Here is a 13,125-nt window from a genome sequence, read left to right as displayed (position 1 = left end):
GCCAGGCCTGTGGATTTGACTCATTTTCTCAAACATTTATTTAAGAGTTCCCTTCCAGCCAACTTAGTAAACAGTCATCTTCTGACCGCAGGTCTCACCACTGAATATAAATCATAGCATGAAATCCCAAAGACTATTCACACTTTTATCAGTTAGTAGGGATGATTTTAATCAGAACCATTTCATTATGAAGCTGCTATGAGTTCCTTAAAAAGAAAAGCAAAACCTCCAGAAAAGCACACACATCTCAGTCTTCCCTGAAATCAACTGAGCAGTGGCTTCCATGTACTTTCCTGAGAGTTAAACAATCACCAGAGCAAAAATGACTCAAACTTAGGTGAGTTCAGTGAGCATGCAGGAAACTTGACCCCAGATTATCAGGTCTCTTCCAGTCAGTCTGAGGATAAAGAAAGAATGTTCTAAAAAAGCATCTTCAACCAGATGGTGGAAAACTGCCCCACTGCCCAGAAGACCTTTCTCCTCCTCCTTTACCACGCTAACCCTTCCTCATCTGCTAAGACTCAGCAAGGCATCATCCCTGTGTGGCCTGTGTGGGATGTATTTGTTTTTTTTTTTCTATTTTTAAAAGTTTTATTGAAGTATAGTTCATTTACAAGGTGGTGATCATTTCTGCTGTACAACAAAGGGATTCAGTTATACATGTACGCACATCCAGTTCCTTTCAGATTCTTTTCCCACATAGATCATCACAGAATACTGGATAGAGTTCTCTGTGCTCTACAGCAAGTACCCCTTGGTCAATCATTCCATACAACCTCAGTGTGCATATGCCAATCCCAAACCCCCAGGCCATTCTTCCCATCCCACCTGTTCCCTTTGGTGACCATAAATTTTTCAAAGTCTTGGAGTCTGTTTCTGTTCTGTAAATTAGTTCATTTGTATTCTTTTTTAGATTCCACATATAAGTGACCTCATATGATGTTTGTCTTTCACTAACTTCACTTAGTATGATAATCTCTAATTAATTCATCCATGTTGCCACAAATGGCATTATTTCATTCTTTTTATGGCTGAGTAATATTCTGCTGTATATATATATGTACATCTTATTTACTCTTGTGCAGAAATGTGCTTACCTGGAGCACAATCCCCCTCTATACTATAAGCACTGATCCATGTCTCACCTACTACAGTATGAAGGGGAAACTGGCTCTTTTCTCTATATAAAAAGGGTCCGGCTCAAGCTCTTACACATAAGTGCTAAATGACTATTTCTTGAATAAGTAGATGGATAAATGAAATGGATGAGATGGATAAATGAATGTATGAATAAGGAAGTGAATGAAGGAAGGAACAGTACAGCCTCAAGATGTGGGTTTGGAATTGTGCTCTGGTCCAGATCAGCTCAAATGGCAGTGGGCCTATCTGTAGCAGGAACAATAGGCCAAGATGATAATCTCCACCTACTTGTTTCATTATATAAGGATATAAATTCCACCTTCCTCCCTAAATTCCAACATATCTGCCCACCATTCTTCCTATCCTAGTGTTAACTCCTCCTCCTATGTTATTGACATGTATCTAGATACACACTGCTCACCTGAAGACACCAAGTCTGCCCCGAGGAACTCACTTCTCTCTGGGTAGAACTCATCTAAAATCACTGTTCCCAACCTCATCTGGAAGGATCCAAAGGACCAGATTGTCAATAAAATATTAAGCTTCAGAAACCAAGACATAGAGGGCAGGAGGAATGAATATAAATATCTCAATTCAAAGCCCTGGAATACTTCTTGTGCTCTCAGACCAGAAAGGACCATGGGGAATGCAATTCTGAGGGGCATGTACCAGGACCCCATGCAACCACGCTTGGCTTGAGACCTCAAACCCAAAGCTCATTTGCAACTATATGCACACCCTAGTGTGCTGTTTGCCTAATGCACTGAAAATTCTCTTGCTTTTTATTGCTCCCAAAGTTCTCCGTTTATTTTTTACCCATCCACATAGATTGGCCCAGCCTGCAAGGAAGATATGGAGAGAAAGAAGAAAGAAATAAGAATAACCATCACCATTACTGAGCACCTTTGGGGAACAATCTCTCTGTCGAAAGATGTGAAGATGCTGGCTACTGAAATCCAGATGTTGCCAATAAACAACTTAAACCTATAACCTAAATCCTGCAACTAATAAGCCAGATGCCAAATCACTCCTCTGCAGCTGGCCCAAAAGAAAAAGGACACATTAAAAGGAGCACAAAATGAGCACTGCTAACCATTCAGCAGTCAAGGGATTTTATATCATTACTGCCCTGGCCAATATGCTACGAGCTCCTGAAATTCTTTGAAGGTAATCTCAGACTGTGTATTTTATCCACATACACCATCACAGCTGAAATATACAATAAGGAGCAGGAAAGCCTTTTCAATCTGATAAAATGAGGTTAAGAGGATTGGTTTGACCCATATCCACCAAAAGAGATTGCATTCAATAAAACCTAGTTTTCCTCACAATTTATATTTTCAGTGCCTCTGGTGGAGCAATTCTTACAGGCACATGTTTGGAAGTAAAAGAAAGCAAGATTCAGAACTGCATCCCTCCACTCTGAAATGATTACATTTATTGGATGTTCTGTGTTGTTTTTCTTTTTTAACTGTGTACTTGAGGCAGGTCCACATGCAGCATAGTAATATTCTCAAATACCACAGCAGAGATTACAGGAAATGTCTCCCATGCTCAAATAGAGCCATCACCATACTCTAATGCAGTATAACAATGCACAATACAGCTGTGCACATGATATTAAACAAACTGGGTCATTGCAATCACTCACCCAATGCTCAAACATCATGAAGGAGCTGGGGAAGAGAAGGAATCACTTTCCCAGGATCCAGTCCATGAGCAGACTGTAAAATGAACAGAGAATGAAATGTCCAGGAGATGGAAGACTGACTAGTACACACGTTAGGGGGACTGTGTCCTCCTTCCAGTCTGAAAGGTGGTAAGCAATAGTAATCAACATTGTAAGAACTGACCATGCCCTCTGCCCAGAAATGCTCTAGGTGGCTGCCTTCTGGCTTTGATTTCCGGAATGCCTCTGCTCCACTAATTGCCCTCAAACTCTTTTCCTATACATTTACTGAGTGGCATAGGATTTCAAAGGAGAACTCAGTTATTATGAAGCTCAGTTTATTCTTCTTTCCAGAAAATAAAGAATAGCCTATGTCCATGTTCATTTTAGATATGACACCAAAAGCACAGACAATAAAAAACAGACAAGTGGGATTGCATCAAACTAAAGAAATCTCTGCACAGCAAAGAAACAATCAATAGAGCGAAAAGGCAATCTATGTACTAGGAGAAAATATTTACATGTATTCAAATATATGAAGAATTCACATAATTTAATAGCAAAAAAACCCTAATAACCCAATTTTTAAAAACAGGCATTTCTCAAAAGAAGACATACTAATGGCCAACATGTACCTGAAAAGGTGCACTACTTCACTAATTATCAGGGAAATACAGATGAAAGCCATAGAGACAGCACCTCACACCTGTTAGAATGCCTATTATCAGAAAGACAAGACAGCAAGCATGTTGATTTCAGCTTTATTCACTTTATTGGAAGCACGTTCATTTCAGCTTTAGTCAAGATGTGGATTTAGTCAAGATGTGGATACCACCTAAGTGTCCATCAGTGGATGGATATATAAAAGAATGTTATATATACATACATATAATTCAGTCATAAAAAGAAGGAAATCCTGCCATTTGTGACAACACAGATGAACCTGGAGGACACTATGCTAAGTGAAATAAGCCAGACACAGGAAGACAAATGCTGCAGGATCTCACTTACACATGGACTCCAAAATAGTCAAAATCAGGGATTCCTGCTGAGGCTCAGTGGGCAAAGAACCCTATATAGTCTCCGTGAGGATGCAGGTTTGATCCCCCGGCCTTGCTCAGTGGGTTAAGGATCCAGCATTACCACAAGCTGCAGCATGGGCTGAAGATGAGGCTTGGATCCAGTGTTGCCATGACTGTGGTGCAGACCTCAGCTGCAGCTCTGATTTGACCCCTGGCCCAGAAACTTCAATATGCTGGTGTGGCCATAAAAAGAAAATATTTTTTAATTAAAAAAAATGAATCAGTCAAAATCACAGAAGAAAGGAGTAGAATGGTAGTAGCCAGGGGCGGGGAGGGGGGGGCGGGGGAGGGGAGGCAGGTAGTAGGGAGAGAAAATGAGAATATGTTGATCGAGGGCTACAAATTTTCAGTTACACAAGATGAATAGATAGATTCTGGATACCTACTGTACAATACTGACCCTATAGTTACCAATACTGTTGTAGACTTGAAATTTACAATGAGGGTAGATCTCTTAGATGTTCCCAACACCAAAAAAAAAAAAATATATATATATATATATATTTATATATATATATATATATATATATATATATGGTAAGGATGTGAGGTGATGGATATGTTAATTCACTTGATTGTAGTGATTATTTCACAATGAATATGTATATCAATCAAGTCACACAACTTAACTATACACAATTTTAAATTGTTAATTATACCTCAGTAAAACTTAAAAAAATAATAGCCCATGTGTTCTGCCTCTCTTGCTTACTTTCAGTTTTCTGAAGATGTTTTCTACAGGTAGATACAGAACGAGCAGTAAAGTAAGGATGAGAGAGGTTGGTGGGAACCTTAAAATCGGGGTTCAAACAGAACTTTCACAACCACATGACTTCTCATCAATTCATATTTTTACACATTAAAAAGTTTCTTATCAATAATTTTAGTTAAATAGATGCATCATGCTCTTCCAAATGGGTATTTTCTTGATCCAACCAGTAGATTGAGAGATGGAAGATATAACGATGTATCAGCAGGTATTAAGCAGAACCTCAAAAGGCCCTAACCACTGTTGGGTCACCAAGTTCCAAATCCCGCTCAGAGCTGAGAAAATAACTCTCATTCACTGAAACACATATGAGACTGAGTTGAATGCCCAAATGCCAGTTTATTAATTTATCATACATTATAGTAGAGACAGAAAAAAATCTAGTCCAATTCCCTTAATCATTCATGTGAGCAAGTGCTCCATTTTTATTGAGCGCTTAATAGGGCCAGGCGGGAGTTTAGGGACTTTAAATAGAGGAGTCAATCACACTGAAAAGAACCCTGTCCTCACAGAGTTTACATTAGGTCAGAAAAAGATACAAAATAAACTTAATAAATAAGTGATCTGGGTCAGACCACTAAAACATACTTTGGAAAAAGAAAAAGTAGAACTGAGTAAGAGGAGTAGCAAGTGTGTATGGTAGGGGTAGTCAGGGAAATCTTTATTGAGAAAATATTATTTGAATAAAAGCTTGAAGGAGATGAATAAATTAACCATGTGGACTTCTGTGGAAGGAATATCACAAACAGGAGGAACAGACAGTGCAAAGACCCTAAGACTGGAGTGTTCAAGGATTAACAAGGAGGCCAGTATGTCTGGAGAGAATAGGATATGAGTTTAGAAAAAGAACGGAAGAGCAGATCAAGTAGAGGGGCCCTTTAGGCCATTATGGAGACATTGACTTCCACTACAAGTGAAAAGGGAAGTACAGTGATTTATATTTCTTGTACTTTAATAACTCTGGCCTCTCTACTGAAAATAGATGATGGGAGTGGGGATGCAAGTTAAGAAACTATTTCAGGATAAAAAGAAAAGAAAACTGAGATCCAAGTGGTCGTTAGGGGAGTGGTGGGAAACGGTGGAATTCTGAATCCATATGGAGGTTAGACCCAACAAAACTGGGTGATACACTGGGTGTGAGGTAGGAAAATCAAGGAAGATTCCAGGTTTGGGGCCTGAGCAACTGTGAGAATGGAGCTGCATTCAACATCCCTTCTTCAAGAGCTCAATCAGCCCTCAAGATGCGACAAAACGGAGGACAATGCTCTACTACCCGGGAATTGGGAACTGGGAGATGGTGGGGTAGGAAGGATGGTGGGGTATAGGGTTCATGTGCTTTCAAGGACATTTTGTTTCTGAATCAGGAATTGAAGGATCCCTAAATTCAAAGCCTCTAGGAAACGGCCATCCTTTGTCCAGCAATAACAGAATTTCTGCTTCAGAAGTCTCAGGGGCCCTTGCTTTCAGGGCTGAATGATGCTCCCTACAGTCCCAGCAGCCTTTGCAGTCTATTCCGGCAATGCTCTGAAATGTGAAATTATTGATTGTGCTGTCTCCTCAACCCTGGCAGGGGGCTTAGCGACTATTCCAAATGTTTGATATTCTTCCTCTCCTCTTGAAGCCCAGAGAACCAGAAGACTCTTTACGTCATCACTGCAGCCAGAACCTGCACCAAAGCCCTACCTTAAGGCTCTCCTGACGATGAGTTTTTGAGGCATTTGTGAACTAACTATTTCCTTCTATCCACGGCCTCTATTAAAATGGCCATGGTGGAGTTCCCGTCGTGGCGCAGTGGTTAACGAATCTGACTAGGAACCATGAGGTTGCGGGTTCAATCCCTGCCCTTGCTCAGTGGGTCAAGGTTCCGGCGTTGCCGTGAGCTGTGGTGTAGGTCGCAGACGCGGCTCGGATCCTGCATTGCTGTGGCTCTGGCGTAGGCTGGCAGCTACAGCTCCGATTAGACCCCTAGCCTGGGAACCTCCATATGCTGTGGGAGCGGCCCAAGAAATGGCAAAAAGACAAAAAAAAAAAAAAAAAAAAAAAAAGTGGCCATGGTTCAGCCAAGGAGTGCTTTGTTTAAACAAAGTTATAAGCAGGGGCCCCAATAGTCAAGGCAGAGCCACTCTGGTTAAAGTGGACTAGGAGACCAGGAATCCCATGTTCTTGGCCTCTTCCTCTCCCATCACCCCTTCTCACTCTAGTTCCACTACGGCGAGTCCTCTAAGTAGACACTGAGGAAATTTTCGGGTTCTGTGAAAAGCATTTGGAAAATGAATGGACAATGGCTTTTCTGCAAGAACAGGGACACACATAAGTAAAGAATGTTCATTCCCTTCCAGTGGGTCAGGCTTAAGAAACTGAACCTGAACTGTCCTACAACTTCCCGCATTTGAGTAACTATTAAATACACCCAAGGTCTCCATCACACTTAGAGTCCTGTTTGCCAGAACAGATAGACAGACTCCAGTGAAAAACCCTGCAAACTGTCAACATTCTTCTATTTCCTTGCAGAGCATCTCTCTCGAGGAGGCAAAACTTTCAGCCAAAGTTCAAAGGTTTTTATTAAAGCTGAAAAAGAACTAAGAAAACTTTCCATTTTCTGACCTCATCCTTCTCACAAGAGGCTAACCAAATTTCTCCATCATTTCCTCCACTATAAATGTTTATCTCTGATGGCACGCCAAAGCTTGGGTCTGAACAAGTGATACCTACAGCCAAGGAGACCAGCCAGGGCTGATTTGGTCTGATCTTTTTCTCTAGAAAGTGTCATCTCTTGGGAAACTTAGTGCCCAGGGTATGGGGCTAAAGATCCCTTCTCAGTCCCATCTTTGCAGGTACCTCCCTTAAGAAGCCATCAACTTCAACAAACCTAGAAAGGCTTTAGCTGGAATTCTCCTCCCTTTTGAGCTGCTGCTTGTGGCTGATGGAAGAGAATAGCTCTCTTTCTACTTCTGGTCTGTACTGTGCCAGCTGAGCCCTGAAGGAGCTCTGCCTGTGCTTAGGCCTCACCAGGACTTTTCCTCAGCTACTGCCTAAGACTTCTCTGACTCGTGTGGCTCAAAATGAATTGAATTATCTGCTCCTTCACTATCTTACTCTTTTCTTGCTTGTACCTGTACAGAAATGTCCTTCCTTTCTCTTCCAAGAAGGGAGGGAGGTCCTCATGACAATGATTTCATGAGAATACACCCAGTGGAAGGTGCACTTGGACTGCCAGGACCCCCAGCCCAATCAATGCTTAGGCTCACTCAACCAAGGGACACTCCAGAAGCTGCATACAGATGAGGAAACTGACCCCCGCTCATCACTAGGCAGGCTTGCCCAAGGTCACAGAGGTCATTAGAAACAAAGCCAGCATTCACAGTGGTGTCCCTTAATTCCCTGTCTAAAGGTCATCAACTCACTGGAAAAAGGTAACAGAGATTTTACAAAGATCAAAATATTTTATTATTTTAAAAATTTAAGTTCAATCCATGACAAGTGTTGTATTTATCACAGGAAAAAAATAACTTGTTCTAGAGAGATTCTTTTTTCAGCCCGCTAGTGACTAATTTTCATCCTTTATTATGAATTAGCTCAAAGACACGGCCCTGCACCTAAAATGCATTAGCCATAAAAGTAGGAGGGGAGTGGGCTGACTGTCTGACAGGATCCCTCCCAAGTCATCAACGGCATAGGTAAAGGGATGGATGGGCTCTGTGTCTGTACAGCAAAAAGGAAGCATGGAAAAACAGCACATTGGCAAGGCTTATGTAACAGCTTCTCCAAGGTTAAAAACTGCCCCGTGTGGCTTTTTCTGAACTCATCCTGTCAGCTGCCGTGGCTGTGCTTTCACTTACTAAGGGGTCCTCAGGAAAGGCCTTGGTTATTATTCCCTGGACTTCAGAGCTAAATTATCTCGCAGCGGACACAAGTCAGCAAGGCTGTTCCCTACCAAACGGCAAACAATCACTTCCCACAGCAATTGCTCTGTGAATTCCCCTGTCTGCATAGACAGTGGGTTCCAGCTTCAACTCGTATGCATAAGGACGGCAGTTACTGTTAGAACAGACAGGCTCTCCGGCTGGAAGTCAAGAAGGCACTAAGAGGCAGGGTACTGTGCTGACCAAATTCAGGGGGAAAAAGTGACAGCTTGAAATGACAGCAGAATGAAGAATGGAGAAGGGCTACAGGCCTTTTAATAGAGGGTATCTCAGAGGTCTCCATATTTTAATTCATTTCTTAAAGAAGGAATGGATGGGGGGGCTGGAACTGGACAGAAAGTGAGATCAAGACTAGGATAGAAAGGAGTGGATCCTTTTATTTTCTTTTCCTTTCCTTCGTGTGTTCTCAATCCACAGAAGAACAAAATTTCTGAAGGCTGAAGATGAACAAAAGGTTTTACCTTCATATAACATGACTGTTTGCTCACCCAGTGAGACTTTCTTTATGCAAGGCCAACGTCAGGCTTGTTCTGAAAATGATCATAGTAATAATAACAATGGCAATAATAATAACCCAGGGCCACGTTACTGACTTACTGTCAGCCACCTCCCACTCAGTCTTGTCCCTTGCCTTTGCGCTGTTAAAAAGCACCAGCCACTCTCTTCCCATCTTTTTCTGTCTCTAGGAAGTTCAGTCTTTCAATCCTTCATTATCTAGAATTTAAATATAGATTTAGCTAGAAATACAGAACCCAAAAAAAGCACACGGTCCTCCCAATACCTCCATCAGGATGTATCTGTTTCTACTCACCACTGTACTCCCTGCCTCTAGAAGGTGTTTAACAAAAATCTGTTGAAAGAATAAATGAACCACATCTTCCCTATCTATCTAAAGAAATGGGCACTGTCCTCTCGGACTTGCTTTGTCAGTTTCTGACCTTTCCTCTGACTCATCAAGGCCATTTTAAACTCCACACTTGTTCTCCAGAGTGTAGCAAAAACACTGACCATCCTAGGGTCACCTTAATATTCTAAATGAACGTCAGATACAGCTTAGATTCTGCTTAGTTTATGAAGCCTCCACTGCCCACAGCAGCTCAAAGTGACCTTTCTCCTGTGATCTTACCAAAACACAGCTCATTTGTCACTTATTTGGTCTCATTTTATTTCGTAGATTTTCAGACATGTTTGCCATTTCCATTACAAATACACTGCAGAAAAGGACTGTATTTTATATTTCCCTTACCTTCTAATCAATGCATAAGCTGTAGCAGGAAGTCAGTAACTAAGTGTTGATATGAATCAATGAGAATACTTTCTATTTCAGAATTCCTGGTAGAGTTTTTAAATCTTGACTGGGTTTTTGACTGAGCTCTAAATAACAGTACTGGTAGAGCCATAAAAGCAAAAAAAAAAAAAAAAAAAAAAAAAAAAAAACAACTGTTCTCTGTTCATTCTAACACTTGTAGAGCCTAATTTAAATGATACTTATATAAAATATCACTAATTAATACATATCAACAAAAAAAACCAGGACCTAAAAGACATCAGATTACAGGCAAGAAAAATTAACAAATGTCAGATATGTGGCCCTCAAAATTAATTTGTATTTCAACCCAAACAACTGACCCATCAGGTATTAAATAAGCATTGATATATAGAAGAAGGAGTAGATTTTTTTTAACTGTTTATATTTTAGTCTCTGGTTATATATTTACTGCCTGGAGGATGCATTTATATGTCTCCAATCAAAAGTTCTTAAATGAGATCATCCTATCATCATCATCATCATCAAGTTCCTCATCATTCCCGGTACGGGGCTGAGAGATGCAGACAGAAAAGAGGCAGACCTGATTCCTGACCCCTTGAGAGGTCATGAAGACAGCCACACTGGCAGGAACAGTCCTACAGGGATACACAAGCAGCTGAATGTCAACCAGAACCTACGTTGTGACTAAAACGAGGGTACAGAGCCATGGGCCAGTTAAACAGAAATAGTGCTGAGAGGAAATACGGGTTCTGATCCCAATGTTGCCTCTACCCAACTAAGAGATATTACACAAGTCATTTAGAAGCCCTGGCCCAGATTCTTAACCTTCAAAATGTAAGAATTTGCACTGGATATTCTCTAAGGTCCTTCCAAGCTCAGAATTTAAACAGAGGTAGGCTCTTTGTGAGGTGCCACTCCAGGGCTACCGTTAGCAATAGAATGGAATGATGAGAGCCCATGAACAAAGTGGATGTGGATGAACCCAGGTTCAAATTCTGGCTGCATCACTCGCTGATGGGGGCAAATCATTTACCTCAACAAGCCTTACTCTGCAAATGAGAAATGAGTCCAGTGATATTTTTATAGGAATGCTGTAAGAATCAAAGGAAATAAGTTACTTAGCACATACTTGGTGTTCAATAAATGTAAGCTTAATTGAGATTATTTCCCCTCTCACATTTAATGCATAAAACAGACTATCAGAAACTTTTAAAAGTAAACATACAAAAATCTGTTAAGACTCCAAGATCTGAAAGAGTCTCAGATTCCTGGATGTCTGACCCTTCGGTCAGAAGACTAAGACTCCACCACGATGACAGCTAAGGGGCATAAGTGCTGGAACAGTTTGGCACCACCCTGGGCCTTCCTCACATTTCTTCTGAGATACCCACCATCCACCAAGATCAGGACATGACTTCTCTTATATCAGTTTTTCATGTGATGTGAACCAAAGACCACTGGAAAGTTCCTACTTCCCAGAATATATCCTCAACTGTCCCCACAGGGGCTTGGAAATTTCATTATTAGAGACTTGCTTCTTGGATAAAGGCTCAAAAGGAGTCCTTGCCAGATTTCTTTTTTCAAATTCCAAATTCTTCAGAGAGTGATGAGTAAGCTGTTAGTGATTAAGCAGATGGGGGGCATCATAGGAATGAGGGTTCCGAGGCAGAAAAAAATCCTAACTGAATTCTAATGATAAACTTTTACTAACTTTCCAGCTCTGACAAGCACTGTACCTGGACTGGGGCGGGGGGACGGTGTGTAGAAAGCGTATCCCATTGGCGATGGCTGTGGGAGGTGATTTGTGCCAAAGGACCCTTCATACACAATAATCTCCACTGACCACTTGGCTAGTTCCCCATGTCCAGCCCACATATCTGGGCACCTGCATCCCCAACTGTTTACAGAAGGGGCTACCTGGCCTCTGCTTCATAGAACCCATATAGCTTTCTGTGTGTCTGTCTGGGCTCTGTACCATCCACTGACAGAGCAGATCCAGAACCATCTGCCCAGTCTCTCTAAAGAAAGTGAGAGAAGTCTAGGAGGATGGCAGAGACAGGAGATCGATGGCCCAGCGCAGAGAGCCAAATACTCATCAGAGGATTCGGAACGCCACAGCCGATTAGAAAAGGCCAAAAATTCCTCCACTGAAAGCATAGTTTACAACTCTAATAATTTATACATGGGCTTACTTTCCCTGAGTAATTATAGATTATTATCCAGCTAATTACAGTACACGGTATTAAAAGATCTGGAATTCATTACCTCAATCTAGAAAATTACTTTGGCACGTGTTTTGAAAAGAAAAGTGCTGGAAAAGAAGTTTAGTTCTTGCCAGAGTGATATACTGCAGTGGCTTCATGTTGTCTTCCCAGCATGAGACAGGTTTATATTTCCATGTATCCTACAGGCATCCTAAAATGTGAATTTCAGCATCTCAGTCCCAAGTGACTTTTCTCTCTAAATAGCAAATAAAAACACAAGATGCCCAGATAAGTTAGAAATTTACACAAATGATAAATTTAATGCAAGTATTTCCCAAATATTGCATGGGACATATTTATATGAAAAAAATTATTCACTGTTGGTCTGAAATTCAAATTTAACTCAGTGCCCTATATTTTATCTGACAACTTTATCCCCAAGGAGATTTGAAACAGCAAGTGATGCTGAAGAGACAGTAAAAGACTAGGTTCAATGAACAGTATCCCAATGTCAAAAACTGGGGGATCAAACTTTATACAAAAATGTGAATCTCAACAAGGGAGTCTCACTAAGGGAAAAATATCCATGAGAATTCTTAAACATGAGCCTTCACTCCCAGATCAAAATGGCAAAATGGTGAACTATTCCATTCCTACGGGGGTCTGAATCCTATGAAAGGTGCCTGGCCATCTCTAGCTGCAGTCTTTTCAATCAACAGGTAACAAGAGGGAAATCCAAAGAAATATGGACAGCAGGCTCTTGAACGGTCTACACCTCATATGCACCCCACCCCGCCAACTGACACAAAATTCTTTTCAGGATGACACCACTTCTCTACTTAAAAATTACCATTTCCAATTACTCCATTATCTTGGAACGAACAGAAATGCACACGCTGATGTTGATAGAGAAATGGAGAGGAATGAAGGGATTGAGAAGGGTAGAGAACATTTTCTAATAATAAAGATAAAATTACCAGTGCCTCATTCTTTCCTCCAAAGTGACTTTTAAAACTCCTGAGAATAAGAAATAGTCACTGACTAATATATTTGAAAAGAAATAGGGTT

At 41.0% G+C, this 13,125-nt stretch overlaps 1 protein-coding gene across 14 annotated transcripts in view; it reads right to left on the bottom strand.

Annotated features, from left to right (window-relative positions):
• C9H11orf87 (chromosome 9 C11orf87 homolog) overlaps positions 1-13,125 on the bottom strand; it is a 642,485-nt gene that overhangs the window by 463,171 nt on the left and 166,189 nt on the right. Inside the window, exon 4 of one of the 14 annotated variants that reach the window (XR_002346996.1) lies at positions 947-2,864. The exons of the other annotated variants lie outside the window; for them this stretch is intronic. The gene's annotated coding sequence lies outside the window, so the exon portion shown is untranslated. Of the gene's footprint in view, positions 1-946; positions 2,865-13,125 lie in introns of those variants that run through there. 14 annotated transcript variants of the gene reach the window in all.

Source organism: Sus scrofa, chromosome 9 (genome assembly GCF_000003025.6).
Source record: "Sus scrofa isolate TJ Tabasco breed Duroc chromosome 9, Sscrofa11.1, whole genome shotgun sequence".
NCBI lineage: Eukaryota > Metazoa > Chordata > Mammalia > Artiodactyla > Suidae > Sus > Sus scrofa.
This window is presented reverse-complemented; position numbering and strand designations above follow the sequence as displayed.